Source organism: Mustela nigripes, chromosome 14, assembly GCF_022355385.1.
Source record: "Mustela nigripes isolate SB6536 chromosome 14, MUSNIG.SB6536, whole genome shotgun sequence".
In the NCBI taxonomy this organism is placed as follows: domain Eukaryota; kingdom Metazoa; phylum Chordata; class Mammalia; order Carnivora; family Mustelidae; genus Mustela; species Mustela nigripes.
Window position 1 is genome coordinate 18,563,671 of NC_081570.1, and position 14,782 is coordinate 18,578,452.

Below are 14,782 nucleotides of genomic sequence, written 5' to 3' on the forward strand. Positions count from 1 at the left end.
AAGAGCTTCACTCAGAGAAGGGATCAGGGCAGAGTTTTGCTCTGGAGGCAGCAGTGGTGGTGCCAGCATCCTGATTTCCCAGCTGCTTGATCATGGTGGAGGCTGCAGTGTCATTCTGGGATCATTTCTGGAAGCTCCGCCAAGAACCCACCTCTCCAGCCCTCCCCACAGCACCAGAGGTTACTTTCCCCCATATGAAGTTCCTTCCTGCTTAAACAAACTGGAGTGGTTTTTGTGATCAGAAGCTGAGACCGGCTGTGGTGGATGAAAGAGGGCTACCAATTCTTTCCCATCAAGAAGTAGAGCTGCTTTTCCTCCCCTTCAACCTGGGCTGGGCCCATGACTTCTTAACCAAAAGATAGCGATAAATGTCATACTCTATTCCAGGCCTGGCCTTAAAGTTAAGAGCGAGGCGTTTCTGCTTTTTACCTCCTGGAATGCTCACTTTTGAGACACTCCAGCTGGCATGCCATGAGAATCCCAGGCCATAGGGAGTCCCCAGCTCACAGTGCCAGTTGTACTCCGAGGCAACAGCCAGCATCTGTTACCAGAGAAGGGAGTGAGCATCTTGGAGAATTGGCCCCAGTCACACCTCCCATGATGTTCATCTCAGAAGAACCATACATCTGAGCCTAGTCAAGCCCAAGAATCACAAGAGGTAAAAACAGGTGTGGTTTTAAGGCACTATGTTTCAGGGTGACTTGTTATGCAGCAACAGATAACTGAAATACTGACTAATGCAGGCAGAGGGAGTAAGAGGAAGTGAGACAAAGCAGGGCAGGTCAGTAGGAGTAGATTACATGGAACCTGGATGGCCACGGTCAGGAGTTCTGTTGTCATCCTGAGAGCTGAGGAAAGCTGTGGAAACATTGAGCAGGAAGGTGACATGTTCACATCTTCCTTTCCTATGGACTACCCTGCCTGCTGTGTGGAGAGCAGACTGGAGAGGTGAGCCAGTCTGACTCATCTGTTGTTGAGGCTGTGGTTTGGGCTGGGGGAGAGGGGTAGGAATTGAAAGGGAGCAAGATGGGTGGCTCAGGGATATTTAGGAGGTAAGATTGTAATGCTGGGCGATGGCTTGGTGATAGCGGGCCAGCTGGGTGGGCTCTACCTGATCTGTTCCTGTTTCTCTCAGGCTCCCTGTTACCTAGGGGCTCCTATCTCTACGAGGCATGAAGGGGAAGGAGCGAGGGCTCAGGTGTCACAGATACATTGGGTATGAGTCCCCCATTCACCCCCTACCTTCTGTGTTACTTTGGACAAGTCACCTAACTGCTCTAGACTTCACTTTCCCTCTTCAGTCAAATGGAGGTAATAAGATGATCATAGTAATCCCATTGGTTTATCAAACGTGCCTGGTGCACAGTGGGCGTGCATTAAATAGTTGTTGCATGAATGAATGTAATGGGCTGGAACCAATGGCATACGAGGGAAAAATAGACTTATTTTTCTTCTCTACCTGGAAACTTCTTCTGTCAAGGGAAGTCTTTCCTTCTCTTCACTCCTGATGGCCATCAGACAGATCCATGACTTTCTGGTCCCTTGGAGTTAAATAACAGTTTCATTTGGGGAATTAAAACTTACCTCCAGGAACTGCAAAGTCCACCCCAACCCAGTGAGGTATAACATTGTGATTTCCTGTCCAGCTCAAAGCTCAAACAGATACCTCCTTCACTGAGTACCTACTATGTGTCAGACCTGTGCTGGGGGCAGGTAGAATTGCCAGATCAAATACAAGAAGCCCATTAAATTTGAATTCCGCACAAATTAGTGAATAATCTGTTAGTATATGTATGTCCCAAATATTGCCCGGAGCATACTCACAGTAGAAATTATCTGTTAGGGGCCCCTGGTGGGCTCAGTTGGGGGAGTGTGCGGCTCTCGATCTCAAGGTCAAGAGGTGAAGCCCCATGTTGGGTGTTGAGATTATTTAAATGAATAAACTTAAAAAAAAAAAAAAGGAATCATTGGTTGTTTATCGGAAATTCAAATGTAACTGGACTTTCTATATTTTTATTTGCTACAGGGCAGCCCTCGTCCGCCTTGTCCCATCCCAGGGGCATATATATGAGCCCTCCCTGCCTCTGCCAAAGGCATTTGACTCTAGGTGAGCAGACAGGTCAAAGGATCCCTTTCTATTTTCCCTTTAGCCCATTTGATATGACACGACTATCTACACACACGGTTTGAGAGGAGCTCCTTCGTCCATCTGATTGGTCCCACAACCTATAGGTTTCCACCATTACAGCTACAGTCCTTTGGTCTTTGGAAACTCGTTTCTTTTCAGATGGTTAGGAAAACACGTCTCCCTCTGGGGCAGATTAAAGCCCTATGGGTTAATCTATTATGTGACAGGGGATTGGGAGTAGGAGTTTCTGAGAAGAGCACTTAGTGGTGATTTCCTGGAAGGGGTGGGGGGCGTTTCTGCCAGGAGGGTGGGGAGTGAGAGGGACCCAAACTGTGGATCCTGGGCCCAGCTACTGGCTGAACTGGATCCTCCCTACCCTTATCCGAGCGACAGGCTGTAGAGGCACCTGGAGAGGGCCTGGAGAGGGCCTGGAGGAGGCCGTGGTCTGTGAGGTGGCAAAAGGGAAGCCCTGGGAGAGCTGAGCTGGGCACGTGGGAAGAGACGGGCTGAAGAGTGTGGATTTGGGGCAAGGCCCTGCCTCATGGGCTCTAGAGCCCCCGTCTTAACATGGGGTGTTGGGGTAGCCCACCAGACCCCTGTCCCAGTCCCCTTTGAACTTTTATCTCTGACTCACCAGGGCAAGCTGGACATCTGCTGGGTCCTTTGGTACTCCCCACCCCCACCAGGAGAGTCTGCTTCTGTGTCTGCCATCCTCTGCCACCACGGGCACATGGGGCCTGGCATAGTGTGGGCTGCACATGCCCATGGGAGGAACAGCCTTTTTCCCACCTGTCCTCAGGCCCTGACCCCGGTTTTCTATCCAGAAGCAGGAACCAGGTGTAGAGGAAGGCAAGGAAGGGAAGGAACCATGCTCCTGTCTTTAGCTCCTCCTTCCGCTGGCCTTTGAAAGTAACCACTGAGCCTTTGGGGGTTCCTATCATGTAAGTACGGTTACTTCCAGCTTTCCCTTGGCAGTTTAGGGCTCGGGGTCCTTGGTTCCTCTAAGTTACAACCCACTGATCTGCTTTTCTGCCTTCCACATTTGTTAATATTATCTCTCTGCGCTAATTAGTCTTGTAGTTTTATGCCTTGAAAAAAATCCCCTTTGCCTTTGCGTTAGTGGAGCGGCGGGAGGGAGCCGAGCTGGGTGTGCGCATGCTCCATCTGTCTTATTTAACCAGATTTCAGTCAGTCTGATTTAATCTTTGCAATGATACCAAGGGCCCACTTATTACCCTCATTTTCCCGGCAAGGGAACCGAGGCTCAGTGACGGTGTCCACAGAGCTACTGAGCGGCACGACCTGGGACCTCCCACAACCCTCTGTCTCCAACACTCTTTTCATCTTACACAGCTCTCCTGGCAGTGCCCCGAGCAGGCCATGCCCTCTTTAACCCCCTAAAAGTCGGCCTCTTATGTTGCAAAATCCCAGTTTGTCGGAAGGACGTCTTGGGGTGACCATGCCTTCTCCCATCTGCATGTGTGCTCTGCCTGAGTCTTCTGCAAGAGCCGAGGCAGCACGAGAGAAATAAGCTATTGTCGAACACAATTAACAATTTGAAATGACCTTAATGTCCAACAATAGCAGATTGGGTAAATAAATTACGGTATACCCATTTAAGAATTACTATCTGGCTGTTGGAATGATGAGGTAGAAGAAGAATATTTAATTTCATGGAAAAATGCTCCTGACATATCGCTAAATCAAAAAAAGCACATTTTCCAAGCAGTAGGTGCCATATAACAACAATAGCAAACACATATAATAACAAATTAATAAAAAAGCAATTAACACTTACTTGGAACCCTTGACATTTGAGTGTAAGTTCCAAGCCAATATTCAAAGTCAGAAGGAATTCTCTCTGCCCCAGGATATGAGATCAGGTCCTAAAGCCTTAGTTCCATCCTTCCCCCACCTCTACCTCTCCTCCCTCCTGATCCAGAAGCTTATAGTTCACACCCTGTGGACAAGAAAGTGTACTGACCTTTCCCTCACCCTTACCCGGGGCTTACTGAATCTCTACTCTTGAAATACCATGGGTTCCAAGAACATTTTATTTATTTAAAGATTTTATTTATTTCTCAGAGAGAGAGAGAGAACACAAGCAAGGGGAATGGCAGGCAGAGGAGGCAGAGGAGAAGCAGGCTCCCAGCTGAGCAAGGAGCCGGATGTGGGACTCAATCCCAGGATCCTGGGATCATGACTTGAGCGGAAGGCAGACCCTTAACCGACTGAGCCACCCAGGAGTCCAGAGAACATTTTAAATAGTCAAGTTTTTCTTTACCGTCAAGCTGGGCCCCTCAAAAACACCCCCCCCCTTTTTTTTTCCTTTGAGGGAAAGAAGGGGTACTCGAGTGCATGAGAGAAGGGGAGGGAAGTGGTGGGGAGTTGTAATGCTAGAAAGAAAATACCCCCGCTGCACACTAAATGAGGAAAAATGTACCAGAAACGTAGCCACAGCCTACTTTACGAAACACTGGACTTCTTTTTCCAGAGCTCCTCCAGACGAGGATAAAGATTTATGTGTTGAGGATGCCTTAGAATAGTGTGCCTCAAAATCAGGATCATTAGCCATTATGGCTGTGCTGTCCAGTCCAGTAGCCACTAGGCACATGGGGCTCATGGCGCACTTGAAATGTACCATAAATGTAAAAAACACACTAGACCATGAAGACTTGGTGTGTAAAAAGAATGTAACTTACCTTATTACCCATTTTAAAATAATAATTGAACGGATAATATTTTAGCTATTTTGGATTAAGTAAAGTAGATGATTAAAGTTAACTTCACCTTACAGGGTTGTTTAAGTTAAAAAACCTTTTTAAAGCCCTGTGGTCTCTGTGGCTTGACACGACACATACTAATTTTTCATCTAAGCTCCATGCTGGTGCAGCCAACGCAGGTATGCAGAAGGTTTTGCTTGTCGTACAGGCAGGGACTCTGGCTGATGGAGCAGCTGCCGGCTCCAGCGCTCTGAGTCACCTTGTGAGAGGGAAAGTCGCAGCTCTGGAGGATCTGGCTCTGGCCATTAAATGCTCTGGCCTAGAAGTGACGCCTGCCATTCTGCTTCCAACTCATTGGCCAGAATTAGTCACGTGGCTCTGTTCAACCGCAAGGGGGTGGGACAATTCTACCACGTGCTCCAAAGGCAGACATCCAGAAATCCTTGGCAAACGGGACAAAGGACCCACTTTCTAAGTTTTAAATAAATTTATTTAAAATTTATCAGCTTAAAAAAATTTTTTTAAATATAAAGAATAGTAGATAAAGTAGAATGGAGCGAAATAGGAAAGGGAGGGAATCACAAAGCTTTAATGTATGTATGTATGTATTTGACAGACACACAGCAAGACACAATACTGGCAGCGGGAGTGAGAAAAGGAGAAGTCTCCCTTCCCGCTTCCCCCACTGCCCAACAGGGAGCTACCCGGGGCATGATCCTAGAATCTGGGATCAGGACCTGAGCTGAAGGCAGATGCCTAATGACTGAGCCACTCAGGCACCCCATAAAGCTTTAAAATTATGGTTGATGCTCAATAAATATTTGTGGAATGATGAAAATTCTTTCTAAAAAGGGATCATAGCCACAGCAAACATGTCTCTTTTGCTTTTTTATTAACCAAGTGCTTGCCCACTGGTTATCTCAGATAGGGTATATGTAGGGTCCCCTTTATGAACAGATTGGTTCAGAGAGAAGAGTGATCTGCTCAGCTCATCCAATCAAATGGCAGAGATGGGACAAGGAAGATAACTGGTGGGATTCCATCTTCAAAACCATCTTTCTTTTTTATCAACCTTGAATCCTAAACTTGCTATTTTATATTTATTTGCACAATACAAATATTTAACATGTACTGAAGTTAGTACTCACATCACTGTTATTTTTTAGCCAAGGAAACTGAGACAGAAATAGACGAGATGACCTGCTCAAAGTTACATTGTCAATAAGAGGCAGGACCAGGATTCATCTGCGGGTCTCTAAGATTCAAGGCTGTAACCACAATTCTTTTGTCACTCTGCCTTATTGATCTGGTTTTAGAAAACACTTGAATGGCTTAATGGATAAGGCTTGAGGGTACTTCCTCAAGATTGTTTGGTGCACGTGGTCTTTGCCCAGCAACACCCACCCAATGCCTCGGGCGCTTCTTAACATCCTAACACCACAAGAGCAGATATTTTGAGATCCTGCCTGGAATTTGGAGCCTCAATAAGCAACCCATGGACATTAGAGAACAGGGGTGTCTGTGTGGCTCAGTCAGTTGGGCGGCTGCCTTCAGCTCAGGTCATGATCCTGGGGTCCTGGGATCCTGGGATCCTGGGATTAAGCCCCATGTTGGGCTCCCTGCTCCGTGGAGAGCCTGTTTCTCCCTCTTTCTCTGTCTGCCGCTCTGCCTACTTGTGCTCTCTATCTGTCAAATAAATAAAATCTTTACAGAAAACAGACAAACAAAAACTCCTTAATATTAGCAAGTGGAACCAGATGACTACATTACACCAGGATTACATTTTAAAGATACTATTTCATTTCTAGCTTTATGGGGCTTGATGTAAGCTTTTGGAAGTGTATTTTTATGAGACACAGATATTTATTTTACATGCTCTTGAAAAAGAGTGCCATAAATAATAGCTAACATTTAGTTCTTGCTATATGCCCTGTACCCTGCTAAGAAATTAGTGTGGATAATTTCATTAATCCTCACAATGTTAATGAGGTAAATGTCACCCTGAATTTCAGGAGTGAGAAGAACGTTGACTCCTTACTATGCTTGTGAAAGTGGCCTCACTGGTATTCTCAAGTACTGAGGCCAGCATCTGCTCTGCCTCTAACTACAAGATACTTATATGTTTTGATTCTTAAATTCCATATCTACCGTTAAGCAGGATGATCAAGGGGTGTCTGGGTGGCTCAGTCGCTGTCTACTTTCGGCTTTGATCGTGATCCCAGGGTCCTGGGATTGAGCCCCGCATCAGGCTCTCTGCTCGGCGGGAAGCCTGCTTCTCCCTCTCTCTCTCTGCTTGTGTTCCCTCTCTCACTGTGTCTCTCTCTCTCTGTCAAATAAATAAATAAAATTTTAAAAGAAAAAAAGCAGGATAATCTAGAAACTCTCAGAGAGGAGGGGTTTGCCTGATTAGGGCTTAGTATAATAGAACTTTCATCTGAAATGAAATCCATGTCTGAATTAATCTTCACTTGACAAATTAAAGTTCTCATAGGGACCATGGACAGAGTATTTGGAAATGGAGCTTCCCTTCCTGTAAACTTGGTTACAAAGTTTCAGTTCGGGTTGCTAGCTTGCTTGCCACTAAGAAATGAGGCAGCAAGTGATTCTTGTTGTCCTTCATAACATCAATTGACATTGATCAAGCGCTCACTATGTGCCAGACTCTATCCTCAGTCATTGACAAGGATTAGCTCCCATAGTCCTCAGAACCACCATATGTGGTGAGTATTGTGAACCTGTCCATCTTACAGATGAGGAAACTGGGGGCTCAAGAAGTGGGCAATTTGCCCAAGGTCTCAGTGCTGGTAGGAGACTGAGTCCAGACTCAATACTGGTACTCCAACTCCAGGATTCTTTTTCTTACCATTCTGCTTTCCCTTTTCCAACATACAGAGGACTTAGGTTTGGGAGGCAGATCAAGAATAAGTCTTGCTCAGCTCCTGCTCACTTGGAGGATGAGCCTGACATTTGCTTCAGTCTCTCTCTCGCTCTCTCTTTTTAAAAGATTTTATTTATTTGTTTGACAGAAATCACAAGTAGGCAAAGAGGCAGGCGAGGGGTGGGGGAAGCAGCCTCCCTGCTGAGCAGAGAGCCCGATGTGGGGCTTGATCCAAGGACCCTGAGATCATGACCTGAGCTGAAGGCAGAGGCTTAACCTACTGAGCCACCCAGGCACCCCTGCTTCAGTCTCTTGATGGTCAGCTATCTCATTTAATTCTCACATCATCTTCCTGAAGTATGTATTACTATTGACATCCCTCTTTTGACAGATGGAAAAACTGAGGCTCAGAGAGGTTAGACAAGTTGCCCATGATCAACTGGTCAATGTGTGGGAAAATCAGGCTTCTCTGACTTCAAAGCCTTGACATTAGGCCAGGGTATTTCACCCTTGACACTGTTGACATTTGTGGCTGGACAGTCTTATTTATTTATTTACAATTTTTATTTATTTGACAGAGAGAGGGAGAAAGAGAACACCAGCAGGGGGAACCGGAGAGGGAGAAGCAGGCTGAGTAGGGAGTCCAATGTGGGGCTCAAATCCAGGACTCTGGGACCAAGACCTGAGCTGAAGGCAGATGCTTAACTGACTGAGCCACCCAGGAGCCCTTGGACAGTTCTTTATTGTGGGGGGCTGCCCTCTGCCTTGTAAGATGTCTAATAGCATCCTTGACCTCTATCTACTAGATGCCAGCAGCACTCCTCTCCCAACTGTGATGGCCGAAATTCTCTCCAGACTTTGCCAAATGTTCTCGGGGAGCAACATTGCTCCCAGTTGAGAATTCTAACTCCTGGCTGACTGGATGACTCCTGATTTAAGTTTGGGGACTCAGGGAAGATAAGGTGAAAGGAAATTTCGTGACGTTCTTTTAAGATCTATGAGGGCAGGAGCGTTGGGATGACTTAGTTGGTTAAGCATCTGCCTTCAGCTCAAGTCTTGATGCTGGGGTCCTGTGATTGAGTCTCACATTGGGCTCCCTGCTCAGCAGGGAGCCTGCTTCTGCCTCTCCCTCTGTGTGCATGCTCTCTTTCAAATAAATAAATAAAATCTTAAAAAAAAAAATCTATGAGGGCAGGTGTTCAGGGCTCTGTGACTCTGAAATCAGCCCCCACCGCATAGAGAGATATTGACTAAGTCTTGTAGCCTGCTGGAGTGAGACCAGCTGTAGGGCCTTTTATCTCGAGACTGACAGGGTGCGCTCTCACTGGGCAGGGCCCCAATCATCAGTGTCTCCCCTGCCCAGGGTTCAATTTATCTGGAGGCCATTAAGGAACCAGCTGATGATTATCTCTTGGCTTGAACTTGGCTTTATCTCTGGTCTTTGATTCTAAATAGGACTAATGACCACTTGAGATTCAGGTTGGGTACAAGCTGCCCAGCACCTTCTTGATGAACCGAGGGGAAGCCTCTCACAGCCCAGTTCACTGCTCCCATCTCAACAAATGCTCCCACCTCCAGGGCAAGTTAAAGACCCGGGAGTCAGTGCAGATGTCTCCCTCGCAATCAATGTCCTATTTCAAGTATTCACTAAGTCCTATCGATTTGGATCCTAAATATGATTTGGATCCTGCAGTCCTGGTGACTGCCCCTGCACCAGGCCAAGGCACCATAGACTATTGCAATATCCTCTCAAAGGAACCTACCTGTTCACTCCTGCCTTCCATTCTGTTGCTCACACTGCAACTAGAGTAGCTTTTATTATTTTTTCTTTTTTTAAGATTTTATTTATTTATTTGACAGACAGTAAGAGAGGGAACATAAGCAAGGGGAGTGGGAGAGGGAGAAGCTGGCTTTCTGCTGAGCAGGGAGCCCGACGCAGGGCTGATCACAGGACTCTGGGATCATGACCAGAGCTGAGGGCAGATGCCTAACAACTGAGCCACCCAGGCACCCCCAGAGAAGCCTTTTTAAAATGTTAATCTGAATCTACCCACCCACCTACCTCTCTACACACATTCCTACTCCAGCCCTAAATCATTCAGTGATGCTACCTGTCTTTCCCCATCACTCTCTCTACTCTACAGACTTACTTGGTTTTTCTGTTTTCAAAAGCACCATGTTCTCTCCACCCCAGGGCCTTTGCACATGTTGTCCTCTCAGGTTTGTGTTCTCACTGCCCCTCTTTGCTTACATAGCTTCATTCAGCCTTAAGGGAAGTCTTCCCTGACCACTTTGCTCCCCACCCCCTTAGTTTAGGTCTAGATCCATTGTTCCACATTCCTACAGCAGCATTTCGCTCTTTCCTCATTGTTATCTCAGGCTGTGTGCATATTTGGGGATTGCTCATTTGTTGAAACTCCTCTTCCCCTTGAAACTGTTCCCACAAATGGGAACAATGTATCTATTTTTGCTCACCATTATATCCCTAAAGCCTTGTATATGCCTGGAACATAGCAGGCACTTTATAGGTACTTGTTGAATGATGGTAATGAGCACATACAATCCTACCAACAAGCTTCTGAGAATTTCACCTGAGGCCAGTGCCCTGCTCTGACCCTCTACAGCACCTCCTTTCATGGCATTATAAGATGGAGAGCAGTAGTAGACTTGAAAGACATAAAAGGCTCTGGAACCTGACTGGGTTCAAATCTTCCCTCTGACACTTCCCAGATATGGGACATTGGGCAAATTCTTTAACTTCTGTGTTTTAGTTTCTTCTTCTGTAAAATACCAATAACAATAGTACCTGTCTCGTGGGGTGGTTGTAAGGATCCAAAAAGTGAGCTTCTAGAACATGCTATTGGAAGGGCTTGGTGCATAACGAGTGTGCCACTCATCTTAGTTATTATTAATATTATTAATAGAAGAAGCACAGATTCTAGAAGTAGATGAATCTGGTTTTCTGTCATATTTGCAAATCATTCCCTGTGTGACTTTGCATAAATCGTGTTACACCCCTGAGCCTCAATTTCTCCATCCGTTAAATCAGGATCTCAAGGCCTACTTCAGAGAAAGCCATCATGAGGGCCTGATAGGATGAGATATGAAGAATGCAGACCAGGGGCACCTGGGTGGCTCCGTGGGTTAAGCCTCTGCCTTCGGCTCGGGTCATGATCTCAGGGTCCTGGGATCGAGCTCTGCATCAGGCTCTCTGCTTGGTGGAGAGCCAGCCCCCAGCCCCCACCTGCTTCTCTGCCTACTTGTGATCTGTCAAGTAAGTAAAATCTTAAAAAAAATAAGAATGCAGACCAGTGCCCTGTGGTCCTTCCTGACAGCCTAAATTGGTCACTGTTGCCTATTAGATAGGAAGCTCCCTGAAGATAGTGTTTGCATCTGCTTTATTTAGAGGGCTGTTATCCTCAGCCCCCCTGTAGTTGGTAGTTGTAGGTGTTCAATACATGGTTCTTTTTTTTTTTTTTTTTAAGATGTTATTTATTGAGACACCTGGGTGGCTCAGTGAGTTAAGCCTCTGCCTTCGGCTCAGGTCATGATCTCAGGGTCCTGGGATCGAGCCCTGCATTGGACTCTGCTTAGCAGGGAGCCTGCTTCCCCCTCTCTCTCTGCCTGCCTCTCTGCCTACTTGTGATCTCTGTCTGTCAAATAAATAACATCTTAAAAAAAAAGATGTTATTTATTTGAGAGAGGGAGAGTCAAAGAGAGAGCTTGAATCAGGGGGAGGGTTAGAGGGCGAAGCAGACTTCCTGCTGAGCAGGGTGCCGGATGTGGGGCTTGATGCCAGGACCTGGGATCATGAACTGAGCTGAAGGCAGACACTTAGCCATCCAGGTTAAGTGGGTGGTTGAGCCACCCAGACACCCTTCAATAAATAGATCTTTGTTGAATAAATGAATCAATAATGGCAGGGACCATGCTTTGTCCATCTTTGTGTCCAACCTGAGACTAGTGAAATACCTAGCATCTAAGTTCAATAAAAGTTTGTTGACAGAACAGATTTTTTAAACGCCTACTCATTTCTGTTTCCCCGCTCCATTTGAATTTCTAAATTAAACTGAGAAAGATACTTGTTAACTTAGCCTATACCTCTCTAGCCTTAGTCGTCTTATCTATAAAATGAAGCTATAAATAAAATCCACCACATAAGAGTGTTCGGAAAAGTAAACGAAGCAATATATATTTGGCACACAGGAAATGTTAGTTCATTATTATTCCCTTTCCTGAGCCTCAGTTTTCTCATCTGTGAAATGGGCACCCACTCACTCATTCGTTCATTGATTATTCAACAAACACAGTGCTGATGTGCAAGGCATTGTAATTAAGACCCAGGGCGGTTAGAGAAGTGAACAAGCCATGGTCCCTGTCGTGAGGCACTGTCTGCTTCGGGACTGTATATGAATAGAAAAACCCAGGGATAAAAAAGCCAAGGTAAATGTGAGGTCTACAGAAGCTGGGATAGGGGCCCACAGGGTTTCAGTGAGCTCTTGAGGAAGAGTATAAAAAGTCACCAACTCAGTGTAACCACCAACATGACATCAATCTGAAATGGATTTGATCTCTCTGGGCTTTGGTTTTTGTAGCCTGGGTCTGTGGAATGTGCCAGTTTTGCTGCAGCTCTGCTTTCTACCCCTGCTCACCAGCATATGAGAGGCTGGTCCAGGTGTCACAGTCCCCCTGAGCATCCAGTTCAAACAGACATACCCTTCCAAGACTCAGCCTTGCTTTCCTCCCCTTCCTGCTGGATCCTACCTTCTCAGGGGACTGAACAGTGATTCCCTTATACCCACAATGTGGAATAACAGGGTGCCTCCAAGGAATGTTGGGCTCCTGGTTCTCCAAAGACAAGCCTGCCTCTTCTCGGGGTGGGACCCAGAGAGGGAATGCTTGGGCACTGGGAATAGGGACAGGCCAGGCCACGTGTCTGGGTTCCTGAATCTAAGGGGATCCCATGTTTGACTCTGATGTTCACAGCTGGTTCCAGGGAACTGACTCCTGCCAATCAAACTAATGAAGGATTGAAACATCTGAATTAGAATTTTACATTTAAGCTAGGTGCAACTTGCTGGGTTGGGTGGGACTATCTGTCTCCTCTCTAGTCACCAACGTATTTGCACCTGTTACCCAGAGCAGTCTTTTACTTTCAAGTGAAAGAAATTTACATGTCAAGGGTATTTAAACATCAGGGGAGGGTCTGCTGTCAGTGGCCTGCCAGAGGGAGAAGGATGTCTGAGTCCCAGTGGCCCATCCTAGCAGGCCTCAGGGAAGAAGCAAGATTTATGAGGTGAGAGCCCGCCTGGGCTGCTTCTTCTAACCGTAAAGGCCTCCCTGCAGTATTTTCTGTCTCGTCAATGCTGCATTTCATTTTAAATTGCAGCTGAAAGCAGATATTTTCCCTCTTGCCTATTACACCTCTTAATTTGTCTCTCCCTCTGCTGTTATTTGTCTCTATAAAGTGTTTTGCATGAAAGACCCACACAGCACAGTGTTGCTTTGCCCTGGGTTAGCTTTAACAGGAAGGGAAAGCACAGAGAGGCTTAAGTCCAAGGAGGAAGGTGTGAGAGAGGGCCTTGGAGTCGAGAGGCACACAGGTCTGGGAATATATGGCTGGCAGTGGGTACGTGTGCATGTTTTTGGACCTGTTGTGGGTCAGTGGGTATGTGTGTACACAAGTCAATATTCATACTGATATGTTTAGATGTCTATGAATGCTCCGGTGTAATCACCTGATGTCCGTACCTAAATTAAGTGTATGTGTGCAAGTACTCACACTCAACCCCGAGCGCATATGTATCTAATGCATAGAAGCACACATGTGCACAAAAACACGCGGGCATCTAGGTATGCACGTCACATGATGCGTGTGGTCTGCACACAGGACCAGGGTTCTCTCTTCTCTGCCCTCACCTCACATCTCTCCCTCCCCCACCCGGGGACCCTAGTCCAGTTTGGGGCTGTGGGAAAAGGAAGGCAGAGCTGGTTGGTGGGGGTCCAGTGGAAACACTGCCTTAGCCTGGTCCAACAGCGGCTACTGCTCCCCGGCTTGGCTCCAGCCACCTTTTCCTTAGCCTGGCACAGCAGCACCACCACGGCTTCTGCAGAAGCTCTGGGGACCCCTGGGCAGGCCCCCAGCTCCCTGTCAATCCCAGAGGGGTGACAGCGGCTCATGAACAATGGCCAGAGCCCTTTAGACTAGCGGGGTCTCCTGCCCCCACCCGTAGGCCAATGACCCTAGCCGAGCGGTTGGGGGGGGCCGGCACGGGGGCCTCGCGGTTGCTCCCGGACCAGCGAACGCTGGCCACTAACCAATGGACGACTGCAGCCCAACGGGGATCCCTCCGAGGCAGCCAATGACCTCGTTGCGCTCTCCACCCCGCCCCCGCCAACTCCGCGCAGCTGGACCATTGGTGCTGGTGGGATGGGGGGAGTGTGCGCGGCGCTGGCCACTTGAGGGAGGGGGCGTGGCTTGGAGTCCCCTTGCCTCTCCCCACCCGCGCTTAGGCCCCGCGCTCGCTACCCACGGACGCGAGGCCATTGGCCTGGCTGCGGCGCCGCGGCGGAGGTGGACCGCGGGGCGCGCGCAGTGGGCGTGGCACGAGGGCGTGGCCCGGAGGGAGGCGGAGCCGCGGGCGCTGTCTCAGTGAAAGCGGAGCTGCGGCGGCGGCGGCGGAGGCGTCCGGGCGGGTGTGCGCGCGTGTGGAGCGCAGGCTCGGCGGCGGCGGCGGCGGCTCAGCCTGCGGCGGCGGCAGCGGCCCGTCTGGAGCGGCCGCTGAGAGGACGCCAGCTTGCAACGGGAGAGGTGCAGACGGGGCTGCGCGCTCCGCGGAGCGGGCGGGGGCCGGGAACAGGTGATCCCCGCGGGGTGCCGAGCCCTACCGAGTTGGCGGGGCGGAAGTCCGCACTCCCGGGCGCAGCTGCAGCCGCCCTGCCGCGGCTGGTCGCGGACGGCGCCCGGCTCCGGACCGCGGCTGGGGCATCCCTCAGCTCCCGCGAGCCCAGGAAGCCCCCTGCCCAGTGGGCTCAGAAGTGCCTGCTCCCGCT